Genomic DNA, 14,077 nt, shown 5'->3' with positions numbered 1-14,077 from the left:
AAGGCCTTTTGTGTTAGAAAAGAAAATAAATTAATAAGTAAAGGGGAAATGGCATGATCGTGGCCTCCTAGAATCTAGGAGAGGAAAGAATTTCAAGGAGAAATTTGTAGTATCCTATACTATCACATTATAATAAAAATAGTCATTGTTCACTACCTGTGATATTCACAAAAATTGTGCCATCTATGTGAGTAGCCACCATGTTGTCTTATTCTCCATTGTCTTTGCTACAACTAGCCCAGTGCCTGAAACAGAGAAACATTCAACAAATACTTATTTTTAAGCAGATGAATACATTTTCTGGTTTAATAATCATGGCATAATTGTTTATTAGCCTTCTGTTTTGTGGATGAGGGAGAGAACAAGAGACGGTAAGGGACTACAAGGGACACCCTCATGTATTCTGAGCCTACAACTGGTGGTCTTTCTAGTCTTGATCATAGAACTCAAAATTTTTAGAGTAAATACCTGTGAACTGGGACTTTCCTCCCTCTCTTGAATAGTAGAAAAATGTGAACCTTACCTGCTGCTCATTGCTGGCTGTGAATATACCTCTTAGTGCCAGTTTTGCCTCCCCACTCTCAATGTCACCAGGTACCCTGCTGAATTTTCATCTCGCCAGCCACAGACTAGCTTGGGCATCAAATGGCCAGAATAAGCAAACAAGAAATTATCACTTGGAACAAACATCTGATTATCTCAGCAGCGATCGCAACGAAAACAGAACACAGGAAAGGGCAGCTGCCTACTTCACTGCTTTCATTCTAGACTCTGATTGTCATGGGATGAGGTGGCCTTTCTACCTGGCAATGGATCATAGGGCCAGGTGGTGCCAGGTGGCATGGACTGTGGGGAAGAAGTTGGAACATCTGTGACCCACCCATTCGGGCTCAGATGAGTCTGTTAAAATCTCTAGGGTGCCCTAATCTGGAAAAAAAAGAATAAAAATAAAAGAAGGAAAACAGCTAGGGATCTGGTTTAAGATCCTGGCTGTCCAGCTTCTGTGCTGGTTATCTTAAGCAATATGTTTTACCTCTCTGAGATATTGTTGCATCAGCGATGAAATGTTAATAATGCCTAACTCACAATGTTGTTGTGAGACTTCATGTGTAGAAAGAACTAGCTGTGGTTGCAGAACACAAAATTGTGGCTGACTGATGCAAAATGGCACTTAGAGCATCCAGTTTACTAGAGTTCTTTATTGGGGCTTAGAGCAAAAGTATATTGAATTAATAAAATATTATGTTACACATTGTATTGTTAAAAGATAAACTGAGGCATATTAAAAGTGTTAAGTGTTTATTTGAGCAAAAACTGATTTGATTGGGCCACATCCAGTGTAGCAGATAGAAAGGAGCACCCAAGGGCTGTATGAAATCAAAGACTTTTATAGGCATAAGGCAGTGGGAACAAGGAAAGTTATACTAGGCCAAAAAGCAGGTTGGGTATTGCAAAGTTACTTTCCTTTAAGGGATGGCAGGATTCTATAATGAAGATGGGCTAACTGTGCTAATCGGGAAATTTCTGATTTACTGGGTTAAGATCCCATATCGGCCGGGGTGGGGGGCAAAATTGTAATTAGGTTAAGTGTTGGTTTGGTGATGTGGGCTTAGCATAAGTAACTGTATTTTGGGTCTGTTGACTTATTTTTGTTGTTTTTTAATGTTTATTTATTTTTGAGAGACAGAGAGAGACAGAGCACAAGTAGGAGAGGGGCAGAGAGAGAGGGAGACACAGAATCTGAAGCAGGCTCCAGACTCTGAGCTGTCAGCATAGAGCCAGATGCAGGGCTCAAACTCATGAACCATGAGATAATGACTTGAACTTAAGTCAGATGCTTAACCAACTGAGCCACCCAGGTGCCCCTCTGTTGACTTGTTTTTAACAGTATGGATACCATAGAGGGAGACCTTTCTGTATCTTATGGCAAATACTGGTATTGCTGGGTCCTCAAGTCTTCCAACATCATCCATGTTTCCTAATAATCTCTGTGAGAAAATCAACCTTCCTTTATTATTTATGTATAATTTCTGTGCAATATATGCTACAGTGAATGTGGTATAGATCTTTTGGCATCATGGTAAGTTGGAGGGCACCTTTAACATCTTCGTTATGGGTTGGCCTTCTTGTGTGAGGTGAGATTGATCCCTTAGGCAACCATGGTTGAGGAGTTTTTGAGAATTGAGTGGGGGAAAGTTAGGTGAGTGGTTGAGGTGAAAGACTTAAACTTTTCCCTGACTTGTGAAGAAGACAGGATAGCCATATGGCTGATAAGAGTCTTAGAAACAATTTTAACTGTGTCTCTGAGGATAAATAAGGAGCAGAGAGAGAGGAAGACTAGGCAAGGTGCTTATAAAGTTGTACAAGCCCCTGGAGATTATACCTAGAAGGTTCTTAAGGGCAGCATCAGTGCTAGTCCAAAGGGATGTTTGTGCAAGTCAGGAAAAAGGTTCCTCTTACTCCACACAATTGACTGCTACCTGCCAGAAAGATGGGATGAATATGCACTTTTGTGGTAACTGATGTGAATGGTGGAAGCTTGACACGTGCACAGCTCATTTTCATAGATGTGTGTTGTAACCTCTTTAGCACCAGAAGCTTGTAATTTGGAAATGTGGTTACATTGGGTTTAATAACCCAGTGCTTGGAAGGAAGAGGAAATTTTCTGTGAACATTACCTTTGTCTTCCCTTTAGTAACTTCTATTGTGTTGTTTTCTTTCTTTCTTTCTTTCTTTCTTTCTTTCTTTCTTTCTTTCTTTCTCTCTCTCTCTCTTTCTCTCTCTCTCTTTCTTTCTTTCTTTCTTTCTTTCTTTCTTTCTTTCTTTCTTTCTTTCTTTCTTTTTCCTCTTACTCTTCTTCCCTTTCTTATTCTTCTCCTCTGCTTCCTCCTCCTCCTCCCCTTCCTCCTCCTCCTCCTCCTCCTTCCTTTCCTCCTCCTCCCCTTCCTCCTCCTCCTTCTTTTCCTCCTCCTCCTCCCCTTCCTCCTCCTCCCCTTCCTCCTCCTCCTTCCTCTTCCTCTTCTTCTTCTTCTTCTTCTTCTTCTTCTTCTTCTTCTTCTTCTTCCTCTTCTTCTTCCTCTTCTTCCTCTCCTCCTCTTCCTTCTTTTTTTGGCAATTCTCTTCCTCTTTGGTTTCACCTGAATATGGCAAAAAAAGAAAAAAAGGAAAATATTTTCTGAAAATATACACTATGTGCCAGATACTATGCCAGATACACACACACACACACACACACACACACACACACACACTCATTTAATTCCTATAAAAACTTGGTGAAGTAGGGGGTTTATTTATTCCGTTTCATGGATGAAGAGGCTGAGAAGTTAAAAAGCTGATGTATGTGGTAGATTGCTGTCTGTACCTGGACGTGTCTGACTCCAAAGGTAGCACTAGTGAGAATAGTACAACAAACAAGTAAAAACAAACACCCACCGCTTCTGTCAGTTTGGTCCAGCACTTTGTCAGCAGTGCATGCGGTGATCCTAGACAAGTCCTGCTTTTTTTAAAGACCCTCTTCACATCCATAAAAGGATGGAAGGATTTAAGGTCCTCCTGTTCAGATAAATAGCTCAGATGACAGCTCCTGGGAGTTTGTTAGAAATGCAAAGTCCCATCCACACCTCCTCCATCAGAATTTGCATTCTTAACAGTAACCATAAGTAATTTGCACCTTAAAGTGCGAGAAATATGCATCTAGGTCCTTGAGGTCTTCATCAAATCTAGTATTATTTGAGCCTCAGTCAACATTTGCCTGCAGTGTTTATTCCAGAGAAGGCAGTGGAGTATCACGGACCATGGGAAAATCCTGGTTCATGGCTGAGCTACTTAATATCACCTAAATCCTCTTCGGTGGTCCCTTATCTTCTCTCTGGGAAGAGTAAAAGTAGCCTGAGTCAGCAGCCGAGTCCTTATATCCTACTGATAGGAAGCTACAGCCTGCCTTTTTGACTCCAAGGTCAGAATGTAGAGTTTAGAGTCATATGTGTTCACATTTTAAGAAGATACATGGCCTTGTGAGTCATATGCTTCACCACAAGTCATAGAACCCATCATGTCCTCCTCTCTCTTAACCCTAAACTTGATTGTGTGACCAGCAAATTTGCTATAATATCCCTGTTCTCTGGCTATCACTCAGGATATTCTGACTAGCTGCATCGTAAGGGATGACAAATGGATGCATGAACTATTTCTATTTTTATGATGCTGCAACTCCATGATTAGACCTGGAAGGAGGGTGAGCCTGTGGTGAAGTCTCAGTAACCTCATCCCAACCCTTTGGCAAATAAAATGAAAATGTTAAATCATCAGTGCTTTGAGGCCATCTATTCTGGGTTTGGGCTACTCCTGTTTTTCAAATCCTATTTTAAACTTTCCTCTGTCACTGGAAAGCTGTGACAAATGCATCATTTCCTTGTCATTACTCATCCTCGTATGAGTCCACCTGTCTGTCTGGGTCCATATCTGGAAACCAAGGGTAAACTGAGAAACTGGTCCCCTCATTGGGATGATTATCCCAGATCCTACCATATGTGGTACAGATGAAAATAGTGGAGCTAGGGCAGATGGAACGAAGAAGTAGAAAGGAGAGGCATGGAGGAGGGTGATAGAGAAGATGCAGAGAGAGACAGGGGTTGAGGAAGGGAGAAAATGGGGATAGCTCTTGGATAGGAGGAAGATGTGAAGGGAATAATGAAGAGAAAGTAAAAGGGAAGAAAGCTCGAGTGAAAGGAGACTTAAAAGAGTAAAAGAATTTAATACAGTGAGACTGAAGGGCATAGTCAAAATGAGCAACACAGAGAGAGAAACATCAAAACAGGAAGAGAACATAAAGGGAGAGTTACCAAAGTTCAAAAGGCAGGGTGGTCATATAATTTATTATCCACACTTTGCAAGTGAAGGACGGAGAGATTAATAATGATACTAACAGATGAAAAGGTTGTCCTGGGCAAACTGGATTATGTGGTGTGTCTATCAGAGTGTCTCTTGAAATTCTGACCAACTTCATCTCTACCTCCCTTTTATTGCTTGCTCTCAATGGAGGCTCCATGTGGATTTATTACAAAACAAAAGCATTGCAGGGGAGGATAGTGCTAGGCCTATATTGGAGGAAAAGAAAAAGGTGAGCTTGGGGCTGAGAACTGTTTTCTAGAAAATAAAGCTCATAAGTCTAGTGAAGTTATGTGACAGAAAACCATTTTGTCGTCTCTAGTATAGCCAGTTATTTCCACATACTCTTCCATTATGTGAATTAGGCATTATTATCAAAATTTCACCTGCGATGGGGGAAGAAATATGAATGCCTGAGAAGGCACTCTTAGGATAAGCTAAGGTAGGTCCAATTATACAATGCATGTTTATTCTGCCACCAAAATATGTCTCTAATACATACACATCTTTTATTTTTTTTCTAATACCACTCTCGTAGCTTTTCCTGTACATTATTTCTCCTCTTCCAGTTCCTTCCTCTACCTCCTCCCAATCTTGGTATATATTTCTCAGAGAAAGCAGCCCCAACCTAAGTATCCCTCCCTTCTTATTAAAGCCTTCTAGTACCGGTGGAAACAAGCTGGTGAAAATTGGGGCCTTTAATAAATTCAGTATAAAACAATGCTTAATGACAATAGTTAGTGCTTACTTGTATGGGAAGTAATACCTAAGTCGAGTATCTGTTCAGAATATCATATCAAGTTATTATTTGGTAAGTATTTTATAGTTACTTCAGATAAAGCACGTCACATTACTTTACGAGTTTTAGCTCTGCTCTAAGGTAGCAGGTCATCTGATTCATACATCTCAGAATAGAGCTATAGAAGGATGCATGAGGGGAATGATTGCTTAAGATCATTGTAGTCCAGCAAAGCTAACTCTATAAAGGGAGTGTATGAAATAGGAAGGAGACATGAGCACTAGTCACAGCTTTAGTACAAATTGTGAAAACAGAAATCTCAGAATTCACTTGGTCTCTTTAGTTTCAGTTATTAGCCCGCAAAACAAGTGTTTGACAGGCCAAGCATGTTTGGGGGATCCCTGCTGCCACTTATCTTTCCTGCACCCAGGGTAGCCATCACTCATCGGTCAGGACACACTTCCCTTCATATGTTGTAGCTTCAGAACCTTTGTTAAACAAAGTGCTCCCACCAATCAGAGAGTGAGGGGGCTTCATGATCATGTAGGAGCTACATGGTCTTGACGTTTTGTTTTTAATTATAAAAGTCAATCATTCCTTAATATCTTTCATACATGACTCATCTATTCCTTTCCATGACCAATGAAAATATCTACTCTAAATTTGTATTTAGAGTAGATATTTGTACTCTAAATTCCTCAACCATTGCAAGAGTTTTCTTACTGGTTTCCCTGCTTCCATCGCCCTCCCATTCCTGTCTGTAATTACCATGGGAAATTCTAGAAACATAACCAACTTTCAGTATGATTCTAGGTGATGTTACTATTAGGCCATTATAGCAGATTCATAACATCACTCACATAACCATGGCATGCAGTGAATATGTATGTCTTTATTTTGCACACTGCAGTTAGATTGTTAACATATTAACTGTGCACACTCTACCCTTTGCCTACCCAACCACCCTCATTTCACTTACTACCTTCTCTGTCCTCCAACTACACAAGCCTTCTTTCAGATTCTCAGTTATGGGCTCTACTTCTCCCAGCCTCAAGCCTTTGATGTTCTGTTCCCTCAGCTTACATCTTCTCCTTTTGTACCATTTTCCTGGATGAGTCTAAGTCATATTCCAGATGTCAGATTCAATGTCACTTCCTTTTTAGCCTGAGATAAATGTCCCTGTTGCATGTTCTTTTTTTTTTTTTTACTTCCCTAGTGTAGATTTATCACAACAATAAAGAAATCATTGAATTTTGTATTTTAATATCTCTCTTGCAATAAAATTAAAGTCCCATGGGAGCAATTGCTCCATCCTATTCACTGTTGTGTCTTCACCTATCAGTGCATAGGAGGTTTTCAAGAAATATTTGTGAAATAAATAAGTGAATGAATAACTAATAAAACTAACATCCAGCATAATTAAATGACTTGTCCCAATTAAATGCGCTTACGAATCACAGAGATTTAATGTTAATCAGTTTTTATAACTCCATGTCCAGTGTATATCTTCAAGGAGGCATATTTCCCCAAAATACAACACTGCCTCTCTGAATCTCAGTTCATTATTGGAAAGAATGGAAAGGAGAACAAAAGGGAGGGAGGGAGGGAGGAAGGAAAAGAGAGGAAGGAGAGGAATAAAGGTTAAAAAAAGGAAGAAAGAAAGAAAAACTGGGTGCTCAGCTAGTCACAGAGGAAACGAAAAAGATGAGGCATCTCTCTTGTAGCTCCCTTTAGTGCTTGACCGAGATCAAGAAAACTTCAAGTTGGTAAAAAATAAATAGACTTAGGATCAGCTGGAATGAGAACTATTCATGACCACCAGTAATTTGCAATGATTCTTAAATGAAAGATACTTTGGTTTCTGAGCTGAAGGTTATTCTTCTTGAAGACTTCATCTATCGTCACCATCATCATCATCATCATCAACATCATCATCAATAGCATTTATTAAGCTGTTCTTTATATGTCAGGTACTATTCTAAGTATTTGATACATTTTATTATCACAACTTAAAAAGTGAATACTGTCTTAATATTCTAGGTGAAGTTAAGGCACAGATAAGTTATAGTAAGTGGTGAAATACTGCATAGCTCTCAAGAAAAAACTGGTACTATCCATTATTAGTGAGAATTTAGAGTATACCAATATGAGAGCATATACCAATATGAGAGCATAATTTTATACAGCCTTTTATGGGGCAATTTGGCAGTAGGTATCAAAAATTTAGATGTATACATCCTTGGATCAAGAAATATATTTCTGGAATCTGTCATAGAAATATCTACAACATCGGATACAGCAACATGCAAGACAGTAACAACAATACACTTTAAATATATATATCAATTTAAACATATGTCCATTTTTTCGTTTCCTAGGGCAATAGTAACAAATTGTGGAAAACTGGGTGACTTAATACAACAGAAATGTATTGGCTCACAGTTCTGGAGGCTAGAAGTTCAAGATCAATGTGTTGGCAGGGCTGTGTTCTCTCTGAAGGCTCCAGGAGAGACTCCCTACTTTTCTCCTCCAGCTTTTTGTGGTTGCTGGCAATGCTTGGCTTGCAGATGTATCCCTCACGTCTTTGCCTTTGACATCTGATGCTCTCCCTCTATCTTTCTTCTCTGTGTGTGTCTCTGTTTCCAATTTTCCTGTTCTTATAAGAACACCAGTCATTGAGATAGAGTCCTCCCCAATATAGTATGACTATATCTTAGCCAATTACATCTGCAAAATTATCTTAATTTCCAAAACAGATTGGGCTCAGACATTTTGGATAGATGCTAATTTTCAGAGAATTCTATTCAACCTCATACATCCATGCTCTAGGATATTGTTTTGCACAAGTGACGATATTAATTGTTAGAGTAAACAAGGATATATTTCCTAAATGCCAAGTACTGTGCTACATACTTTATACAGATTGCTTCTTGTACTCTTCACTACAACATTATTAGGAAGGTACATTTATTATTGCTATTGACTGATGAAGAAACTGAAACTCATAGGGTAAATCAGTTGTGAATGACATGGTTAGTATGGGATCAAAACTGAATCTGCGTGAATGCAGAACCCATACCCTCAACTATGACATCATTTAAGACTAACACAATACAAAAATAAATGAAAAAAACTAACACAATACATTGTTTTGTTTTAGATTAAGTTAGCAAGCTATTTGTAGTACAATATGTATAGTATAATGCAGTTGCTGCTTATAGGATTTATGGCTATGATTATAATTATGTGATAGAAATAAATTATATAATATAAAAGTAATAATTGAAACAGAAAAACATTGATGTCTAATTTTCAAAAACTAATAGTGAATATGAGATTAGGATGGGGTGAGAAATGACTATCATGTAAAAATTTTACATAGTGCTTGTTGGTTTAATCTTTTCTTTTTTAAACAAAGAGCATATGTTACTTTTATAATTTCAAAAACATAATATAGGCAAAGAAATTTAGATTTCACCAATTTTAACCATACTCTCTTTTCTTGATATTAAAAGCCTTCAAGTATAAGAAGGCCTAGACAGAATGTAGCTGATTTGTACTCATAGAGGAGATTTTGTATCCACAATTTAGTAGAATACATCCATTCCCCTCATCACATCTTTTGAATAATAGGCATCTACTCCATTCATTTTTTCAGTTGCTTATTAATTGAACAAAAATACTTGAGTATCCACTCTGAATTCCTTTTTATGCTCTTCCAGATCTCATATTCTGTGATTGTGCTTCTATGAATATTACAAAGATATAAAAGTAGTTTATTAATATATTTAGACAAAATGACAGTAGGGGATTGGGAAACGTTTATGGTGTTTATAAGAAAATAGAATGTACTTAATTTAATATTTATGGAAATACAGAGTTGTAAAAGAACTAAATGAAAGATCGAAAAACTATCTAATACTTTTCCCTCTGTAGTTACGTTTTTTTTTAATGCTTTCAATGTTTAATCCCCTAAATATAATTTTCTTGTGGGGTTTTATTCACTTTTGTATCCCCAGATCCCAGTAAATTTCTTGGTATATAATAAATACTCTATATAAGCTACTTAAATTATTTGCCTTAGTAAAAATAAATGAGATAAATGTGAAACATTTTCAAAGGCATAATTATCATGCTGCACAGGAGGCCACATTTTACTGCGAAAAGAGCAATAGGGCTTCAAAGCCAGCCTCCCTGGGTTCAAAAACAGCTTCTACCTTATATTAGGTGTCTAACCCCCGGAAGTCACTTGAGCCTTGGTGACCCCATCAGTAATGATCAGGTCTTTCTATTTTGCCTAAATACTTGACATAACTTTCAGAACCAGGTGAGATAATAGTTTTTTTGTAAAAATGAGTAATTATCAGTGTTACAAATGCAAAGACATTCACACACCCCGCACTCCCTCAGCTAGCTTCCTGTAGCACAAAGTTAGTACTTGCTTATAGTTCATACATAAGGGTCATATCTTGTTGGCCTAAGATGTTGATCTCCTTGAAAGGAAAGAGTCTGTTAGCCACATATTGTACCCATAGGACATAGAAATTTGCTAGTTATATGGTTTTTAAAAGCTTAATATTTTTTAATGAAAATTAAGTCATTTTTATTTGATTTATAATACGACTTTTGAGTTATGAAAGTGGTATATGTTAGGTATATGGTTAAGTCTTTAATATTTCTTAGTAGAAATTAAGTACATTTTCTTTGACTTTATAATACTGATTTGAGTTACTATAGTGATATATTTATTATTATCATTTTAACAAAAATGGAAAAATCCACATGAGAAAAGGAGAGAGAAAACAAAGAAAAGAAACCTTCACAATACCACCTTTTTAGAGACAGCAGGTTTTACTGTCTTAGAGCATGGCCTTCATGGTCCTTCTCTGGATGTTTACAGGACTTAATAGCACCGTGAGTGTCAGGCTGGGCTCTCATATGCAAGGTGACTAAAACATCAGACTGCCTGCGTAGCACTTCCAAGCTCAGTCTTCTCATCTTTAAAATGAGAATAATAGCACTTACCCCATGAAGTGATTGGGGATTAGGGAGACAGCAGATGTGAGTTGCTTTGTGCCCTGCCAGTCTTTTCCTATACCTGAGCACCTTCACGTGTCAATGAACCTACTTCCTCAACACTGTATTAAATGATTACAGAATAGTCCAGTGGAGTTTACATAAAAGGATTTGCAGACAATGTGAGATTCCTTTTCAGTCTACCGCTTACAGATTGCTCTGTCTTCTGTCTCTCTGCTGGGCAACTTCTCAGCTGGATTTTGCTTTAGAGCCCCTCTTGCACAGCTACTGCTTCATGGTGACCATTTTCTGGTTCAGATTCCATTTTCTTTAGTGCCTCTTTACAATATGCCTGGAAAGATAGCAAATTGTGAGCCCAAAACTTATGCTCACTAAGAAAAATGTGTCTGTTGGCAAGTCTCCTGTACTGCCCTCATCCCTCCCTGCTCGGCTGAACTGATAAGATAGTCAAAGAAGGGCCAAGAGTTTTTGCCTCTAGCCTTTTCGAATTACCCCGTGTTCTGCTTGAGAAAGAAACATGAGAAGGCAAAGAATTCAGCATGGCAGTGATAACTCTTACCTTTAAGTCTGCCAGAATGGTGTATTTCTAGTAAGAGGAGACGGAGTCCCTCACTGTATGGACTTCAGTAAGACAATTCCGTGTACACTCACCAGTACTGGTTTAAATTCCAGGAAGCTGCTATTTAAGAGAGTGGTTGCCACTTAAGTTGATGACGTGTTCTAGTTCTCAAATTAGTGCACAGAATCTGTAGTTGGTATATTTGGGTGAGATTCCTTACTTTCTAACTTACCAGCTATGTGATCCTGTGAAAATTCTTCTCTAAGCCATAGTTTCTTTACATATAGTGTAGTTCTGATAATGGTACACACCCAACTTACTCTTGGAGATGTTGTGAGGAGAGAGGATAGAATCATATTTGTAATTATAAGTATACATTAGTAACTATTTACAATATTCCAGGTTCCTTAAACTTCTAGTGGAAACATGCTGTTTTGTTTTTTTTTTCTGTTTTGAAAATGGTCTCCTCTCCATAATGAATCAATATAGCTGGGTGGTTCACCTACCCACTCCATTATGGGTTGAGGTATAACCTGTACACCCCCAGTCAGCGTATTCTGCCCTCTGTGCTACCGTGATTGAGGTCCGTTGTACTGGTTTTGGATCAACCTATCTCAGGATACTTATCAAAACTATTGGGGAAAAGATGCTTTCTTGTCACTGGAGTTGTTTTGCCTGTTACTGTGAAAGGCCTATGGCTGCCATGAATACCATGGATAGGGACCCAACCTAGACTGAAGCCAACTCAGAGAAAAACAGTGAGATGATATTGCCTGAGTCTCTGGTCTGCAACTGTCAGTTACATAAATCAGTATTTTCACTTTTGTTCTTAACCAGTTTTTGTTGAGTTTTCTGTTTCTTGTAACTAAATGAATCCAGACTAATACAAGTATTATCATGTTTTTTTTCTTTTAGATAAAGAAAATGAATCTAAAAGAAATTATGTTTACAGTCCAATGCTTAACAGCTAGAAAGTGGGGCATGTAAGCAATTTGGTAGAGTGGTTCTTAAAGCCTCAAGTTCTGGGTTCAAGGCTAGTTGCATCACTCAATAGCTGTAGGATCTTAGACAAGTTGCTGACATTTTCCGAGATACAGTTTCTTTGTTTATAGAGTGGGGTTCATGGTCCCTACTTCATAGGCTTGTTGTATGAACTATATATATGCATTAGCTAATTATTAGCCATAATAATGATAATAATGCTAAATAGCTACCAGTTATTTAATATCACTAACAAGTATGCAGTGACATTATTTGGGATCCAAGTCCATGTCTCTAATTTCTAATCTTGTATTTTTTCCACCGTGACTCTTTTATTAGGATGGGTTATACAGGGGGGCTAAGGGCTATGAGTCATTGAATGAAGAATGAAGACATTACAGTCTGAATGGTGGGATTCTCATTGCTATAACCCAGGCCTGAGGTCCTGGGAATCACAACTCAGATGGTGGCAGTATGAATGAAGTGGAGCAAGGGAAGAGACTTTCCAGGCTTTCAAAGCATAACTGGTTTGCTGGCAGCCGTTTGGAAATGCTGCCATAAATTTTCCTGTGCTTCAGCACCACTGGCCTGACCACCTCCCTTGAAAGCTCATCTACTCCTCACTTGTGTGAATTCCTCTGCGGGCAGAGTGGCAGCATGGAATGGCACAGACACCACCTTAAATCACCGGCTTCATGCTCCAGCCCAGCTGCTCGCCTATTTCAGAGGCAGCTTGGAACACTGCATCACTGTCTTTGAGCAGCTTGGGGGACGATGGATGACATGGTCTCAGTCAGGCAGCTGCTGGGACTGTGTTTGTTTCTCCTCCATGGGAGCTGGGTTCTCCTGGTGTTATCTCATTCCTTAAGAGAAGAAGAACCACTTTGACGTGAATTCCATATAAAAAGAGGCGGGATCTGAATGATGAATCTCAAAGTGATCACCAACTCCTGCTTCTATTCCTCAAACTGAAGCTAAACCCCAAGATTTATTGTAATTGGTACAATTAGTGGTCAGGAGCACAGTGTCTGTGGTTAGGCAGAACTGAGTTTGAATGCTATCTCCACTGCTAGCTAATCCTGGTGATTGTGCATGAATTTCTTATCCATCTGCACTTTAGTCTCCTGCTATCTGATCCTCAAGACTTGTGGTCATTTACTCTTGCCACAGCAGTTTTGCATGGAGGGCCAACCCAAAATTCAATGGCTTAAAATGGAAGACTTATTCTTATAATCACATGGGTTTTGCTGATAGAGGCTGTCTTCAGCCGGGGAGCTCTCCAGTCTGCAGCAGTGAAGGTGGCTCTGCTTCTCACTTTTGGTTGTTGATTGACTTAGGTAGCTGTGCTCCATTTGTCTCATCTTCCTTGGATCTTCTGGTTAACTGGGACCCATTTATCCCCTGGGATGGCAGAGGCAAAAGAGATCATGGAAAACATATGAAGCTTCTTCAAGCTGAGGTCTGGAGCTGGCACATTGTTACAACCACTATGTGTCATTGGCCAGAGAAAATGAATGGTAAAAACTTGAAGTCAGGGATGGGGAGGTGAATGTAGCCCAGATGAAGCTACAGCAAGAGTGGGGCTATAGGCAGTGGATGAAGAATTGAGCCACCATAACTCAGAGTTGTTGACAGGATTGCATGAGAGGTGCATGTAAAGTGCTTGACACAGAAGTTTGCAAATAGTAAGACGTGAACCAGATGGCACCTAAATTATTTCTCATCTATTTTGCCAGGCTGTAAATACCAGACTTGAGAAACTTAACAGAAGACCGTGGGGAAGGGTAGGGGAAAAATAGTTTTAAACAAAGAGGGAGGCAAACCCATAAGAGAATCTTGAATACAGAGAACAAATTGAGGGTTGATGGGGG

Source organism: Acinonyx jubatus, chromosome D4 (genome assembly GCF_027475565.1).
Source record: "Acinonyx jubatus isolate Ajub_Pintada_27869175 chromosome D4, VMU_Ajub_asm_v1.0, whole genome shotgun sequence".
NCBI classification, from domain to species: Eukaryota; Metazoa; Chordata; class Mammalia; order Carnivora; family Felidae; genus Acinonyx; species Acinonyx jubatus.
Note: the sequence above shows the minus strand (reverse complement) of the source record.